Source organism: Pinus tabuliformis, chromosome Q (assembly GCF_031772625.1).
Source record: "Pinus tabuliformis cultivar Carrire ecotype Pingquan chromosome Q, CPIR1, whole genome shotgun sequence".
Lineage (NCBI taxonomy): Eukaryota > Viridiplantae > Streptophyta > Pinopsida > Pinales > Pinaceae > Pinus > Pinus tabuliformis.
In genome coordinates, this window is record NC_142296.1 from 87,399,544 (window position 1) to 87,416,879 (window position 17,336).

At 38.7% G+C, this 17,336-nt stretch overlaps 1 protein-coding gene across 2 annotated transcripts in view; it reads left to right on the forward strand.

Moving 5' to 3' along the window:
• LOC149218378 (DDT domain-containing protein PTM-like) overlaps positions 1 to 16,416 on the forward strand; it is a 57,639-nt gene extending 41,223 nt beyond the window's left edge. For both annotated transcript variants that reach the window (XM_089383928.1, XM_089383929.1), the window contains exon 11: positions 16,263 to 16,416. The gene's annotated coding sequence lies outside the window, so the exon portion shown is untranslated. The remainder of the gene's footprint in view (positions 1 to 16,262) is intronic.
• The last annotated feature ends 920 nt before the right edge of the window (positions 16,417 to 17,336 follow it).

The following is a 17,336-nucleotide window of genomic DNA, read 5'->3' on the forward strand; positions in this document are numbered from 1 at the left end:
TTACTGATCATCTTTTTGAGGTGGCCACCATTGAAATGTTTAGAACCACTTCCTTCATGTTCATATTGAACCTATGTAAGTTCTTGCTCGAGCTACGCTTCTCAACATACTGAGATCATCATTTCTTTTATATAGCGTACTAGAGTGAAATCACTAGAACCTATATGTACTTGGGGGTTTAATTTTCAGGGATTTGTTTCAATTTGAGGTATTCTTTTTAGCCCTATGTTAACAAAGGCCATAGGGCTTTATCTTTGAGTGAGAGGAAACAATTTGGACACCATTTCCATGACACCTTTGTTCGTAGAGTCAGATTAGGCCAAGAAATATTGTCACTTTATTGTGCCTTCTGCTTTTACCATTAGCACTTGCATGACTTTCACTTCTGTGAACAGCACTTGCACGGCAGCTGTTTCTGATTCTTTCAACAACATTTTGAGGTCTGCTGCTACACGTAAGAGCATTTGTGGGGGACTTCCCATTTCAACTTTACGACAGTTTAGACCTGCTAAGCAACTTGGCATGTGTACACAACTTCATTTAAAATTTTGAGGGGTTGACTCTCTACTGCTGTTTTGTGTTCCATAAATCACATTGTTGGTCCAACTCAAACTAGCAGACAAAATTTGAATGGAGACAGAGAAACAGAATGGAACGCTTAAACTTATTTTATATTGTGACTAAGATGACATTGTGCATCTATCCAATGGCCTTTGTGCATTGTACCTTGGTTGACTATTAAGCATCCAGCACTGTACATAGAGATTCAGATTCACAGTTTCATACTTAAATGTACAACTCTAAGTTGCACTGAAACAGATACAGATATGGGGTTTGAAACGGATACGACAAATTTTCAAAAAATCTGGATACGATGCGCAAGGAAACAGCACATATATATATATATATATATATATATGTATATGTATATATTTTATATTACCATTCATCTTTTAGAATCTAGATTCAATATTTAAAAATACATAATCATCTTCATGAATTCAACATAAACATATCATCATCACCAATTCAGCATAAACATTGTCATCATCAATAGTGTTTATTATAACATTCAACATATTATCATCATCATTAGTAATGTAATAAAAAATGCTACAACCTTTGTGCTTTCGGGTCCATGTAGGAATTTACAGGGTAAGTTCCTCAGACAGAACACCAAAGGACACCGCTCACAAACAGATCACAGATCAATACACCAATACTTTTGACGTGGTTAAAACCCTCAAAGAGGGAAACAGTCCACGGCCTGAGCCAACGCGGCCACTTCAGGCAATTTATTAATAAAAGAATGAAAATTTACATAAGCTTCTCTCATGGACGGGTTAACCTACAAATGACCCTCCATGCTCTTTAAATAGAGATCATGGACCAATCGGGTGTTAAGCCACGGATCAAGTGTCGGTAATACCGAGGAGAGAATGAACTGTCGGATCACTACATATCGTGACCGTCGGATTGTAAGTTACAAAATGTACATAGTAAAGAAACACACTTTACCTAACTCTATACTAGACCAAGTTATACTTAACTATTTCCTATGTGTCGGAATATCCTAACATGTTGCATTTGAATTCCATTCTCAGTGCAAAAGTTGATGAATTTGTTGTTAACATATTCTCCGCCATTATCAGATCTTAGCTTAAGAATTTGATGTCCAGATTGTTTTTCAACAAAGGCCTTAAAGGCCAAGAACATGTTAAATACTAAAATATTTCCTATGTGTTGGAATATCCTAACATCCCCCCTTAAGAACAACTTGGGATAGGATTGAAGGATTTACAAATATGACACAATAGGAGAAGGAAGGAGGCACTAGAGCCTATTCATCATTATGAGCAACAAATATCTTCCTCGCATGACAATTAAAAGGCCCGTGGGATCACTGGGATATTCTGTCAAGACCTATTTGAACATTTCAATCTTCTCAATGTCAGCTTGGTTTCTTGACTATATGCAGGCAAAAGATTGCCTAGAGAAGGTTTGTTATATTGGAGGGATTTATGAAATCAAGAGCAAAATCAATGACAATTAACAAAACCTTAACCAAATTGAAAATTATCGCTCAAATAAATCTCTTTATGAAGACACTAATCAAACCCTTCTGTTTGTATTTTTGAACATCTATCTTTTTCTGTTTGTATAAAATTTTGAACAAATTTTCATGTGTTTTAACATTTTAAGGGTGGATTCCGATCACGATTTAAATCTGGAAACGGATCCCAAAAAATTAAAAGCACTTGGAAATGTATCCAATTCCGAATTTGAAGTTTCCGATTTTTTGAAACGGCACAAAAACGTTTTTACAACGTTTCAGACAAGGATCGTATTCGTTTTCGTTTCGGAAACGGGATTCGTGTTTCCGACAATTTCTTCAGGCTTTTCCGGTAACTTAGGTACAACTCTCTTTGAACTCTTGATGCTTCATAACACTGCATGTAATGGAGATTGTTTGGCAGGTTCTCAACTTCCCACTTGAAAGAGGTTTCATATATCATATATCCAAGTGAAGGTTAAACCATTTTTTTATAATTTTGAGCTGTTAAACTTAGCCAACCTTATCCATGTGAGAAGGAATAGAAATTAATTTGTGGATTTATTTTCCAACATGTGTGTCTTTGTTACCTGAGGCAAGTGACATGCATTAATGATGAGGAAATAAGGGCATTTCTGGGGGGTAATTCTTACCAAGGAATTGATTGGATGAATTCCAAGGCAATTGATCACTCTGTAAGTGATAAGCTCCCTAGTGATTTGAGCTGATTATAAAAACTCATGCAGGACAATCTGCCTTTGTACCAAGGATGTTCTTATTTGGTTTTTAAGAGTAGGATGGCATTTACACATTGTGTTCGAGTCCAGTGTGATACTCTAGGGCAATGTTTGCCCTGGGGCTCATTAAGTAACTAGGGTTTTCAACAAAATTCCTTTTCCTTGTTCAGATAATGACACAGATTTATCAGTACGAAAATGTAATCTTTAGTAAACAACGCTGTTCTCTTAGCAACACAATAAATCATTCAGTACAATGCTATAATTATTCATCAAATTCAACAATGCCAGAATTGTCCAAATTCCGCAGTCCAGTATAATTTCACACAGTTCCGAATTTAACAGTACTCGAGAAATGAGCTACAGTACCCTAACCAAAAAACCCGAGTTGTCCTAGAACTAATCCACAGTCTTGAAGAAACCCTTTTCGAGTTCTGTCCAAAGATGATACTCAGAGTCGACCCTCAAAAAACAGATGTATTTGATCCAATGCGATGATGATTGATTTGATCTCAACTCCTCTCTATTTATAGATTTCACTATGGGCTCCAAAATGTGAGGAGTTGTGGGTGCGACCCCCAATTTTGGGTTTTTCTGCCCCAACCGACCCAACTTTTGCATAATGTTGCTCCAACATTGGAAAAAATGGGGTTTTACTCCTTTATGAAGATTCAAGACTATAGCTTACGCGGTCAGATAGGCTATTTCATCCTCCATTAGTCCATCAATTTTGAGAGGACATTATAGTCCCCCCTTCTTGAAACTGCTTGTCCTCAAGCAATTGCAAATTGGGCTGCTGTAAAACTCATTCTCCCTCCCATGTGGCATCTTCTTCTGGTAGATTTGTCCATCTAATAAGATATTCTGAAATTACTCTGCCCCTTAGTGTCTTTTCTCGTACTGCCATGATTGCTTCTGGGATCAACTCTAGTTGCCCTTCTTTGCCCAATGGGGGGCAGGCAATTCGATTGAAGTAGTGACCTGCTGCCCGACAACCTTCTTGAGACAAGATACACGGAAGACGTTATGAATTCTGCTCTGTCTTGGTAATTCCAACTCATATGCCACTTCGCCAATCCTTCAAAGAACTTTGTAAGGCCCATAAAACCTTGGCTTCAACTTTTTTGCATCACTTTTCTTGACTGTAGATTGTCTATATGGCTGCAATCTCAAAAATACCAAGTCTCCTACCTCAAAATTTTGTTCTGTTCGAGGCCGGTCTGCGTACATCTTTTGCCTGTTTTGGGCGGCTTGCATGTTTTCCTTGAGTACCCTGAGAATATCTTGGCTCTCTTGTTGCTATCTCAAAGCCTTATTGATAAAGGATGGTGCATCATAACCATATAGTGCTCTAAAAGGTGTCATCCCAATAGATAAATGATAAGTGGTGTTGTAACATTGCTCCTTGTGGTACAACCATTTGATCCACTTATTAGTGATCTCTGTTTGTACATTTGTTTCTGGGTGGTAACTAGTGTCAGGGGTTAATTCTATTCCCACTAGCCTGAAAAGTTCTTGCCAAAATGCACCCATAAATCTACTATACCAATCATTGATTGTATTTTTAGGTAGTCCATGAAGTCTGAAAACTTATTCGAAGAACAATTTTGCGACTTGTTTGGTTGAATAATCAATTGGGATTGCCAAAAAATGTGCGAATTTTGTCAATTTGTCAACCTTAGTGTAGATACAATCTTTGCCTTGTGCTTTGGGTAGTCCTGTGATGAAGTCCATTGAGATGCTCTCCCATTTTTACTTTGGAATTGGTAAAGGTTGAAGTAAACCGACGGAGTGCATGTGCTCAACCTTATTTTGTTGACATGTCATGCGTTCCTTGACGTATTTCAACACGTCGTCCTTGAGACCTTTCCATGAAAACTGTTCCTTGTTATGTCGTTAAGTTTTGAAAAATCCCTGGTGTCCTGTTATTGGTATGTCATGTGTAACTTTCAAGATATTTTCCTTGAGTGTGGATTCAGGGACCATGCATATCTTGTCTTTATAGTAAGTAATATCATCGACTATTTTGTACCTATCATCTTGAATGAGTTCGTCCGCTAGTGCGCAGGCAAACTTGTTCTTGAGGTATTCCATTGAGAGATGAGCCTTCTAGTCTTCTGTAAGCTCCATGAGGGAACATGTTGGTTTTATGGTTTGTGCAACCTACAATATTATTCTTCCCTTCTACATATTCATTATAAAAATCATAAGCTTGGATCTTACTCACCCGCTTCTGCTATCTTTTGTTTAGGCCTTTTGTTCCAGGAAATGATGCAAGCTGTTGTGGTCTGTCTTCACCACAAACCCGTTTCCCAACAAGCATTTCTTGAATTTTGCCAACGCATGCATGCTAGCTAGCATTTCCTTGTCATTTATAAATTCTCTCTGAGTCCTGGAGTTTTCGACTTTCAAATTCAATTGGATGGCCCTTTTGCATTAACACTCCTATTCCTTCTCTTGATGCATCACATTCTAATCCAAAGGGTTGACTGAAGTCAGGAAGTGCTAGCACAAGTAATGATCTCATTACTTCTTTGAGCTTATTGAATGTCTTGTCCGATTCCTCCATCCACGTGAATGCTCCTTCCTTTTTCAAACCTGTTAATGGTGCGCTTAGTTAGGAGAAGCCTTTGATGAATTGTCAGTAATAGCTACAAATTTCGAAAAATCCTTGTAACTTGATCAAATTCTTGGGTGTAGGCCAGTTCAATATTGTGATAACATGTTACTCATTTCTTGCTGTCCATGAATTATTGCATTTAGTAAGATAGCAGGATCTTGTTCTCCTTGGCCGGTTCTATCTCCCATGGTTGAATGATGGGGGTTCCTTTTTCTCCTTATTGTGACGTTGCTTGTATCTCCTAGAGGCATGCAAAATGTAATGACCCATCTCGAATTACGGGTGGAATATGATTATTAGCACGCATATGAGACATGCATATGATAGCTATGTACGCATGCACTGCACTAGTATACGTAGTAGTTGATTATATAGAATGTCGAAGTGTAGGATAAATGAATTAATTATTAAAAGTATTAATTAAAAACCTAATTACCAAAGAATATAATAAATATATTAGGTTAAGATTCATTAATAAAATTTAATTAAAATAATAAAATATTATTACAATTAAACAAGATTAAATGTTCATTTATAAATTTATGGACAAGACTTGAGTGACCGGCTCAAGTGACAATTAAAAACCATTTAATATCTGTATATATATTTAAATCAAAAGGCAATTGACCGACTCAAATAGCAATTAAAGCCATTCAATATCTAATTCAAAGGACAAGCGACTGATTCAAATAACAATTAAGAGTCCACTTAATATACTTCTTGAAAAGAAAAGACAAGACTAACTTGAATATATATATATACATATGGAAACGCGGTGAGGAGGTTTCTTTAGAGGGAAGAAACCTTTCCTTTATAGCCAAACTGAAGAGGTGAAGAAGGGGGATTTTGGAGGGGAAAATTGGTAAATTACGGGGAAGAGATTATTACTGAGAAAAATTTGAGGGATGAGCTTTGGGCCTCAGGATTTCACTGTAGAACCTACGAGGCTTAGGTGCTGTTCTTGGAGTTTTGGTCATGGGGGCTGAAAGACTTCGACCTTGAAGTCTTTTGGGTCTGGAAGCCGTAGAGGTTGATCCCAGATAGACATAGAGGAATTGGTTGGTTTCGAAGCGGAAGCACTCAACTCAGAATTGCCCATGAAGCAACGTCATCTAGGGATCGTCGGGATACGAGAAAACCAGGTCTGCAAACACATTCAAGTTGGTATATTTAACTATGAATTCATATGAAGGGAATATGCTGCTATAAATAATGTATGATGATGGATTTTACATGAGATTTTATGTAGAATTATGTTGCTAGGAATGAAATTATAATGTTAGGCCTTACACAAAACTCATATACTCACAGCTGGCAGGATGCACCATACCACTGATATCCCAGGGAAATTTTTGCCCTAGGGCTCCTTCAGTAACTAGGGTTTTCAACAATTTTTTTTGATGTTGTTCAGATTTAGTAAACAACACTATTCTCTTAACAACACAATAAACCATTCAGTACAATGCTATAATTATTCAACAAATTCAACATTGCTAGTATAGTTCAAATTCCAAAGTCCGATATAATTTCACACAGTTTCTGTATTCAACAGTACTTCAGAAATGAGCAACAATACCCTAACCAAAAAGCTTGATTTGTCCTAGAACTAATCCACAGCTTTTAAGAAACCCTTTTCGAGTTCTGTCCAGGACTCCAGAGAGTATACCTGAATGGCCTCAGAACTGATGATTGAGCTCTGTTTTTGCTTTCGATTTCCTTCAGAGACCCTTCCCAACCTCCGTCTCAGTTTCAGGGATTTCTGGGTCTGTTCAGTTCTAAATCAATCCTCCAAACTGCTTCAGATGGTCCATCTGAGCTCTGTTACAGGTGCACAAACCTTTCTCACAAATTGCGACTTTGTTAGGGTGGAAGTGGCCTCAGAAACCCCTCCGCACTTACCTTATAATGAATTGAATGACTTCAGGTCTGCTACAGGTTTTGACCAACCTTCTGAATGGCCTCAGAACGGATCAGAAAATTGCTTCAATGGTGACGTCCAGCTTCAGGAGATACATTGGCCTACCTCAAATTATTTTGTTTCAAGCAGAACTTACATGAATTCAGCCTTAGAGTTTCAATCTACTTCAGGATTTGGTCTCTGTCTTGCATCAGACAATTTGTCTAGCTTCAGGAGGAATGCGGATGCCTTGCCTCAACTTTTTCCACCAAAGAACCTTTCTATTTTCCAGATAGTAAATATTCCCTGCTTGCCAGAACATAGTAGAAAAGATAAAATAGGCTTACTAAGTTACTAGCTAGGGTGAAACCTTTCACCACCAAAGTTAGTAGGGAGAAAAGGGGTCTTGAAACCCTCAGAGCCACAACTCAAAAAAACGGATATATTTGATCCAATGTGATGATGATTGATTTGATCTCAACTCTTCTCTATTTATAGATTTCAATATGGGCTCCAAAATGTGAGGAGTTGTGGGTGCAACCGCCGCTTTTGGGTTTTTCAGCCCCAGCCAACCCAACTTTTGCACAATGTTGCCTCAACATTGGGAAAATTGGGTTTTTACCCCTTTATCAAGACTATAGACTACGGGGTAGGATAGGTTATTTCGTCCTCCATTAGCCCATCAATTTGGAGAGGACATTACATCCAAGCAATAGGGAGCACCATGCCAAGAGGTAAGAAACAGCTGGAATTTATACTCACATCAAAGGTGGAGGAGGGGAAGCATCATCCTGTTGTCAAATGGGACTAAACGGGAGAGTAGAATAGTCCCCAAGGAATAATCTTATGGATAATTTGAATTAAAGGAAAATAAACAATTAAAAGCTTAGAGGAGATGAAAGTGCCTCAAGAAAATGCAATTTTTTTTCTTGCTGTGGAGTTGTTTGGAGGTCTCAAGGAGATTACTGAGCTAAAGGGTCATCTGCCATCAACATGGTGGGCTAAGTCATAGGGTCATGAGAGAACCAATTGTTATGATGATCATGATTTGCAAGTTCATTTGCCTTCAGATGACATGAGAGAGTTGGAAGACTACTACAAGCTAGCTGATAATCAATATAAATTAGTGCGGGCCTTAAAACTTTTGTATAGAGTATATTGATTACCTTGATGTAAAATTCCATTGAGCTTATTATCGAAATGTTGGAGGAGTTTCTGAGACAGAGGTAGGGTAAACACCACACTTCTGTACAGAGACTGCTGAAGGTAATAGTTTAAGATGTGAAAGTTAAATATTTTTAGCCCCTGCTTTTCTATGTTAAAACTTAAAAGTGCTTCTTGTCTTGAGTAAGCTGTTGTCTTTTAACAAATTGGTTGTCTTGAGTATTATATTGAAGAAACTTTTCACCAGGTTTATCATACATGGCAAATCAACTGGTCCGACTCATGAGACTTGCAAATGGGTTTACTTGTCGAGACTCACGATAAAAATTGGCTGACTTAACCAAGACTTGCAGGTCAAAAATTGGCTGAATTTCCAATGTGTGGCAGATAAGATTTTTTTTATTAATGTCCAACAAATGTCCATTGAAGTAGGTCAATGGGACTGTCAAATACAATGATGTCAATACAAAATGGGTCTTTGTAGCACATCTAATGATCCAGGTGGATGTTGGTGGCTACCCACCTCTCCCACATGGACCCTCACAACTCTCTTTTAGTTTTTCAGTTTCCTTAATTGTAGCACACTTTACTATTTTTAGCAGTTTTTCGGGCCCTGAACTTCTGGAGCAGTTTTTCGGGTCTTGAACTTCTGGAGCCGTTTTGAGGCCATAAACGACGTTTTTTGGGAAATCTTCTAACGAGATATTGTGCGCGTCAAACAGAGATTGTATGCCAAAGTTACAACCTCGGGAAGTTGATGTACCAATTTACCCAAACAGGGCCCACAATTTGGCGTTTCATCTTCTAGGGTTAGGTTTTTGGATGTTTAGGGTTTTCCATTGTTTCTCAACAATAAATAGTCCTTCGAGCCTCATTATAATGGAGTTCAGAGGCATGTTAGCCGCCACATCTCTTCTCAGAGATAAGCTACTATCGCCCTAGCTGGTTTATTTCCAGTTCTATTTCTAAGCATATTTCAGTGTTTTACATTAATGAAATGAAGTTTTATTTCCGTTGCATATTTGTGTTTATGGTTATCTCTGTAATTTGTTGCGTTCCTGTTTAAATCCGGAGCAGTGGTATCAGAGCGGTTTGCTCTTTCTCTATCTTTCTTTGCATGTCCCCAACGAGGTCGGGATATAAGGAGTTAAGGCTTGAACTGGTCGAACCTTTGCAAGACCAGTCTTGCAAATCCCGATGGCCTCCCATGGCGGATGAAAAGAAAGACGAGGGGGCAGGAGACCCTATAAAAATCTTGCTCGAAGAAGCCCTTGAGCGACAAGCGAACGCGATGATGGACAACTTTGCCCAGCTCCTTCAGCGGCTACCCAGAGGCGACGCATCGACTTCGAACAACTACTCTGGAAATGCCACACCCTTTAAGGTATAATGTAATTTTGAAATCCCCATCTTTGATGGTCTGATAGACGCAGATGCTGTAGGTAAATGGTTAAACTTACTAGAGGGTTATTTTTCTGTTCATGATTTTTCCAGTTGGGAAAAGATTATTTTTGCTCTTCTCAAAGCAGCCCCCCACGTCAAGGACTGGTGGGAAACCTACTGCGAGCAAAAGTATGAAAGTACGAGCTCATTATTTTCAGCTGCACCCACTTGGAATTCCTTCCGGGATGCCATCAAGGAGCAGTTTTACCCTGTCAAAAGCTATGAGGACAAATACATAAAGTGTACGACGCTGTGGCAGGGAAGGGACCAAGATGTGCCTGAGTTAACAAACATTTTTCATACCCTTCGCACACAGTTGGGTATCAAGGATTCTGAGCTACATTTGGTACTCAAATACCGTGGCTGCCTACACAGGTACATCCAAGACGAGATGGAGTTCCTGAACATCTTCTCGCTCGGCACGACGTACCGATACGCTGTCAAAATCGAGAAGAAGTTTAAACAAAAGAAGCAAGACTTTGGATCTACAAATTTGAAGACCAAAGGACAGAGCCAAGGGGAGGTGACCCAAGACAACCCATTGAAGCCGCAGGAAAAGAACAACACCACGAAGTCGAAGAAGGACACAGAAAGTGGTGTGAGTTCCATAAGAGCCCCACTCACAACACAAGTGAATGTCAGACCAAGCAGTCACTGGTGGCCGAGTTGAAGGCTTCAAATCAGATACATGTTCCGACCTTGAGTTAGAACCCAATAATGGGAATGGCAAAGGTAAGCGATCAATGATGCGGAGCCCAGTGCCATTATTGCCACCGCCAAGATCAAGAAGAATGAGCCTGAAGATCCAAAGGAGGGGGAGCGTCTTTTCCACTCACAGATGTGGGTGAAGGGTTCACAACTGCAATTCATTGTTGATAGTGGGAGCCAAAAGAACCTCATTTTAGCAGAGGTCGTGAAGCGGTTGGGCCTACCGAGTACACCACACCCACAACCGTACAGTATCGGTGGCTTCACCAAGGACGAGATATCCGAGTCCGCCAGCAGTGTTGCCTTCCTAATAGCATCAAGCCCTTCACGGATGAGGTATTGTGTGATGTTGCACCTCTGGATGTTTGTGATGTATTACTAGGCCTCCACAGCCATACTTGTGGAGGCGACATGCTATGTATGAGTCAAGGCCTCGCACTATTATTATTACTTTGGGTAATTCATTATACAAGGTATTGGAGGTAGCCTCACCTACCACCACTTCTTTGATCATTGCTAAGAAAGGCAGCAAGCTCATCTCCTAGACTAGGAAATTCATTTCCTGTCTGGTTCGCTCCCAAAGTAAGGGGAAGATTGTCGCCACATCCATGACCCTCGCGAAGGGTTCCTCCATGTAGCAGCAGCAGAGGGATACGGTCATGAAAGAACACAGGAACAACTTCTCCTCACCCACAGGGACACCATTGCACTATTAGGTACCACACAAGTTTCAAGTGGGCGATAAAGTTTGGTTGCATCTGTAGAAAGAATGCCTTACAAGAGCCCATCAGAAGCTCAGACCACTCCGACATGGTCCTTACACCATTATCAAGGCTGTGGGAAACAATGCTTTATGGCACAACATTCCCCCATTCCTTCGCTTGCATCGAGTGTTCAATGTGGACTGCCCTCTACCATGCTTCCCACCATTGCCAGACACATCAGAGAGTGCAGAACAACTCACCAGGGACCAAGTTCAGCAGATGGAAGAACTCAACGCAATGGGACCATTGCTTCTTAAGGGGCGAGGAATGATCCAGGTGGATCTTGGGTGGCCACCCACCTATCCCACATGGACCCTCACAACTGTCTCTTTCAGATTTTCAGTTTCCTATATTGTAGCACAATTTACTATTTTTAGCAGTTTTTCGGGCCCTGAACTTCCGGAGTCGTTTTGAGGCCCTAAACAACGTTTTTTTGGGAAATCTGGGAGCAACATGGGTCCATGGACCGTTGTTGCTTTTCCCAAAGTTGTAGTTCTTGGATAGATATTTCTAACGGATATTGTGCGCGTCAAACGGAGATTGTATGCTGAAGTTACGACCTCGGGAAGTTGATGTACCAATTTACCCTAACAGGGCCCACGGTTTGGCGTTTCATCTTCTAGGGTTAGGTTTTTGGATGTTTAGGGTTTACCATTGTTTCTCAACAATAAATAGGCCTTTGAGCCTCATTGTAACGGAGTTCAGAGGCATGTAGCCGCCACATCTCTTCTAAGAGATAAGCTACCATCGCCCTAGTTGGTTTATTTCCATTTCTGTTTGTAAGCATATTTCAGTATTTTACATTAATGAAATGAAGTTTTATTTCCGCTGCATATCTGTGTTTATGGTTATCTCTGTAATTTGTTGCGTTCCTGTTTAAATCCGGATCATCTAAGCCCAATGAGGCACAAGAGCAAAAAAAATAAAATGTTTCTGGAGTTAAAAGATGGCCTTGATATCAAACTTTTTTTTATGAATTGACCTTAGATGCTTCTCCTTAGGTCAGTTCTGGGTGGTTTCTCCTTGCCTTGAGGTTGACACTGATCACCACAGCCTATTATATGATAAATCATAAAATATGCCAATTATGCTTCTTGAAGGGGATCAAGATGGAGATGCATCTCTTTTTCTGATACCCTCTTCACTTTGTTAACAGATGGAGATATATTTACCTATACTGGGAATTGAGGAACTGCTTCTCCACTTTCTTTCACTACCTTGACCAAAGGTGCCTCACTCTCTTCATGAGAGAGGTTCTCTGGCATAGATTGTAGTCTCTATGTACCCTGATCCTTATTGAGACTTCTAAGAGGATCAACTCCTTCAAGGCTGTCCTGTCAGATTGTGGCAGCAAATAGCATTTGGAGATTCACACCACCTTTCATTCCAGATCCATAGTTGGTCAATGGATCTCTTGAAGAACCTCGAGGCATGGTGCTTTGGGGTTCAGGCAAATACCTTTAGTTTGATAGATGGATCAGCTCTATTTTGACATAGAGTACTACCCTGTAGGTTTGGTCAAGTAGCCAATGTTCTATTAGGAGCTTCTTGCCTATGGCCTTTGATGCTAGGAGAGTTGGACCTCCATGTCCTTGTGCTTCGCCCAAGATCATGTAGCCATGACTCCTTGGCCCCGTATACTTTCTGAGGGACATTATCTGACATTGCATTGGCCCCTTGACAGTGGTTGATGACTCCAATAATGACCTTGCTTCTGACTTCTCACTTGGCATTGGCAAATAGCTCCCACTTGACAATGGACATTCTCTCGTTTGTTGTACTGCATATGGTTTCAGTTTTTAGCAATTATCCTGGACTTGTACCTTTCTTTAGAGCTAAGTTGCACGAAACGGGGAAATGGGTACGAGTTTCCGAAATGGGCACGAGTACGAAACATGACCCCCCCAAATTTTGGAAACGGGGAAACGCAATATATATATATATATATAGATTAGGACATTTAAGAAATATGTGCAATCATAAAGCATATATGATACATTCTAATTTATTACATTATGATTAAATTGTCAATTTTCAATGCATAAACTATAAGTCTCTAAATTTACATCTCATTTACTCATGAATGATCAAATAATGAAAATAACAATATCCAAAATCAGCCACGGGAAATTTTTAATTTCTTGTCTCGTGCTTGACTGGGAGTCTCCTCCTACATAGTCGAACGACCTTAGTGCTCTTGAGTAAATACAAGTTCCATACCCTACATGCTCTTGATTATTGGGAGTCTTCCCAGCATAGAGGGCTTGGTTCTCTTGATTAAATACAAGTTCCATACCCTCGTACATGACAAAATCCGATGGAAACATTGCAATCCTGAAATCCTGAAAAATAGATAAGTTTGTTGGATTTTGAGTGAGATCTAAAATTTTACTTTCTCCATATGAAATCCAATGTGGGCGAAACCACTCTCAAACATCCTGAGTCATTTCACAGTAATGTTAAAAATTTAAGTAAAAGTGACATTCTCCTTTATTTTTCATGGATGAAAATGAAAAATAAAGGAGAATGTTACTTTCACTTTAAGAATTTAACATTACCATGAACTGCATATCAACACTAGGGCCATAGGCTTGAACATTAGGCTACCCCACTCAAAAAAATGCTCTTTTTTTTATAACTTGAGAAGCATCTAGAAGATATTTTAGTTGCTCAATAAAAAATTAGAAGCGAAAAAATAAAAAAAATAACAAGAAAAGTCAAGTTAGAAGAGGAAACTCGACCGTACGGCCTGGAAATGCGTTTCTGGCCGTACTGGCCACGTTTCCTCCTCGAGAAACGGGCCAGTACGGCCGTAAACGAGTTTCCAGGCCGTACTGTACGAGTTTCCTCGTTTCCGTTCGGAAACAGACCCTTCTCCAACGTTTCCTGTAACTTGGCTTTAGAGTCATTTTAGCTATATTTTAGATCTGATCCTTATGTGCGTTTGATAGAGTTGCCATAGGAGTTTCTTTCACATTCCCTCTATGTAACTATATTGGATGTTTTTAGCTCCATTGACCTATACTATTGTAGTCATTTGTTGGTATTAATAAAATTATCTTATCTCATCTTTATCGCATCTCACTGGAGGTTCCTTTCTCTCATCTCTACACAATTACCTTATAGGACTTTGATCACCTAATTTTACTTGTTTACTCTCTCTTCTAATTTTGGAATTAAGTGGTCTTGGAGGGACCTTGGAATAGTTGACTGACCTTGGACTAATTTGTCGCTGTCAAACTGTTTGTGTTCCAAGGTATCTTCTGTATTTGTTCTGTTAAATATTATGCTGGATTTGTTATCTTTTGTCATTACTTTTGGTTCAGTTGTTTTAGTTTACCTTTTTTAGACTAATTTGTCTATGCGTAGAACAGGGTAAAATAATGTTATTTTGACCAAAATTTCACAAAGAATCCACTATTGAGGTGTCTTCTGTGTTTGTATTGTAGGTATGATGCTGGATTTGCTTCCTTTTGTCATCGCTTATTGTTCAGGTTTTGATGCTGGATTTGCTTGTATTTTGTCATCACTTTTGGTTCAGCTAGTGTCGACTTGTACAGCTATAGAAGATGTATTTGCTTCATCTTGTAAATGGCTTCTTATAGTTAGTAACTGCTAATCTATGAATTTTGCTAGAAACAAAACCTCTTTCTTAGAACTAAATGATTTTTTGAGTATGGTTGGTAGTGGAAACCCTAAGTTTGGAATCCATTTGAACTCCAGGTGTTCAATGAGGAGTTGTTCTTGGTACATGGTTATGATCCATTAGGCAGTATAAATTGTTTTGCATTTATGCACTTGATGCAATCAACTTTCTTAGAACTAAATGATTTTTTGAGTATGGTTGGTAGTGGAAACCCTAAGTTTGGAATCCATTTGAACTCCAGGTGTTCAATGAGGAGTTGTTCTTGGTACATGGTTATGATCCATTAGGCAGTATAAATTGTTTTGCATTTATGCACTTGATGCAATCAACTTTTTTATGTTTTGTGTTCGTCATGAATATAATTAAATTTTTGGTGAGCATGATCAGTAGGGGTTTTGATAGTTTTCCGTGGAATGCAAACGTCTCCTTATATTTCTGGGCTAAAATTTTGTTTATTTTATATTGTGTTTTTCTATTTTCTGCATTATTCCCAAATCGTGGTGCCAGAGTTTTCATGTCGCAGTCACTTCTGAATGATGTGGTCTTGCATAATCGTTCGTGAATTTGAGTCGAGTCTGACAAGCTTCCTTGTTCTAGCATGTTGATACATAGAGAGGAATCATTTATGCTATAAATCAATTCTTTCTTACGGATTCTTCTGTATTTTAAAGCTTATTTTAAAGAAAAATGGGAATTTTTGTTTTGTACCCAAAAAACATCTTTGGAAAATGGGTGAAAAAGATGGTTGCAGCATACAAAAATTGTTTCTTTTTTGACTGAAAGTTCGAAGAGAACTCGTTTATAATACGCTCTGATCACAGGCACCAAATTGTGACCCTCGATTGTTCAAGGATGCAGCTTGACATGGAGACTGGCTTTATCTTGGCAAATTCTGAATTTTCTAAAATATGAAATATTTTCTCTAAACTGACCTACACTGACAGGATTTGTGAGTAGGAATGGAGGCAGATTTAAATTTACAACAGCATGCAGGAATATGCACGAAATGGTTGCAGTTTATTATGGGGCTCAGGAGAATGTTTAACTGTTAACATAGTTGCACTGTAGTTCAAGTTTTTCTGAATATAATAAGAGATATGCATGCACAAATATCATATACATAAATTATGTTTCGGAATATGAAGAGGCTTGCAGATGTGATATGCATAGATTATGATTTATTTTTTGGGAAGGGCCTGACTGATATCTTCTGTTCTTTGCAAATTGCAGGTATAGTAGAACAGTTTTGCTGATAGGACCGGATCATGAAAGGCAACAAGAAAATAATGCAAAAAATCTGTCCCCTTCACTTTCAAATCGTTTTTGTAATGTTTTTGGCAAGCAAGCTGTACATGTATATATTTCAACCTATCTTAGTCTGTCGGGGAATTTAATTGAGGAAATAGAAGAGAATGTTAATTGTATTACGCGGAAGAAATATTTTTGTGATACTGGGGTGTATATCTTTCAAGGTTTTGTAAAAGATAGATAGGCTTTCATAGTTGGTTTCATCCTGGCAACAATAATTGCCAACTATTGATTACCTTGCAGTTTCTTGTGAAAAAGTCCGGGTTCATTTTCCTGGAGAAGTATCTGTGTGGTGTTATGCATCGAATATTCCGTCTTTGAAACGTGGAGTCGATGTATTATTCAAAAAATGCAATTCCATTCTTTTTTGAAGATGATAAAACATGACACGATCTTATATTTTCTCTTTTTCGGTCATTAAATTTTGTTCAAGGCTATCCTGTAATGTACCTCTTATATGGTAAGATATAAGAGTTATGCTGTGAGTTTATAGTTGGTTGTTTTGATCTGGACCGTTTCTATTTTTGGGTGGTTGACTGTTTTTTCTAAATATAATATAACGTAATGTGGGGAAGGTGACGCTGAGATGCATGTTAGACGTATAGTAGACATGCGCCACAGCTAATTCTGACTTTATCATTGTCAATTATTGAGTGATAATGTTTATGCAAGGTGGGGCTGTACTAGTATATTATATTGCTAGTAGGTTTATTCTTCAGCATCTTTGTATTTGAATAATGGCCTACATCACGTTAGCTTGATCAGTGGCAATGGGGCACGTTTCTCCATAATCCATGAAGTACATTTATCAAGGCTATTTAATATTCAGCGTAAGTAAATAAAGACGTGTCTAGCTTTTAGACATGTACAGTGAGTTTTTTAGTGATTGAAATTCGTCGTTTATTTAGTTTTCTTGAGCGGTTAGAGCTATCGATAAAAATGAACTCAGAATTTTTGTAAACTCTATATAAGATTTTTGTTGGTGGAATATAGATA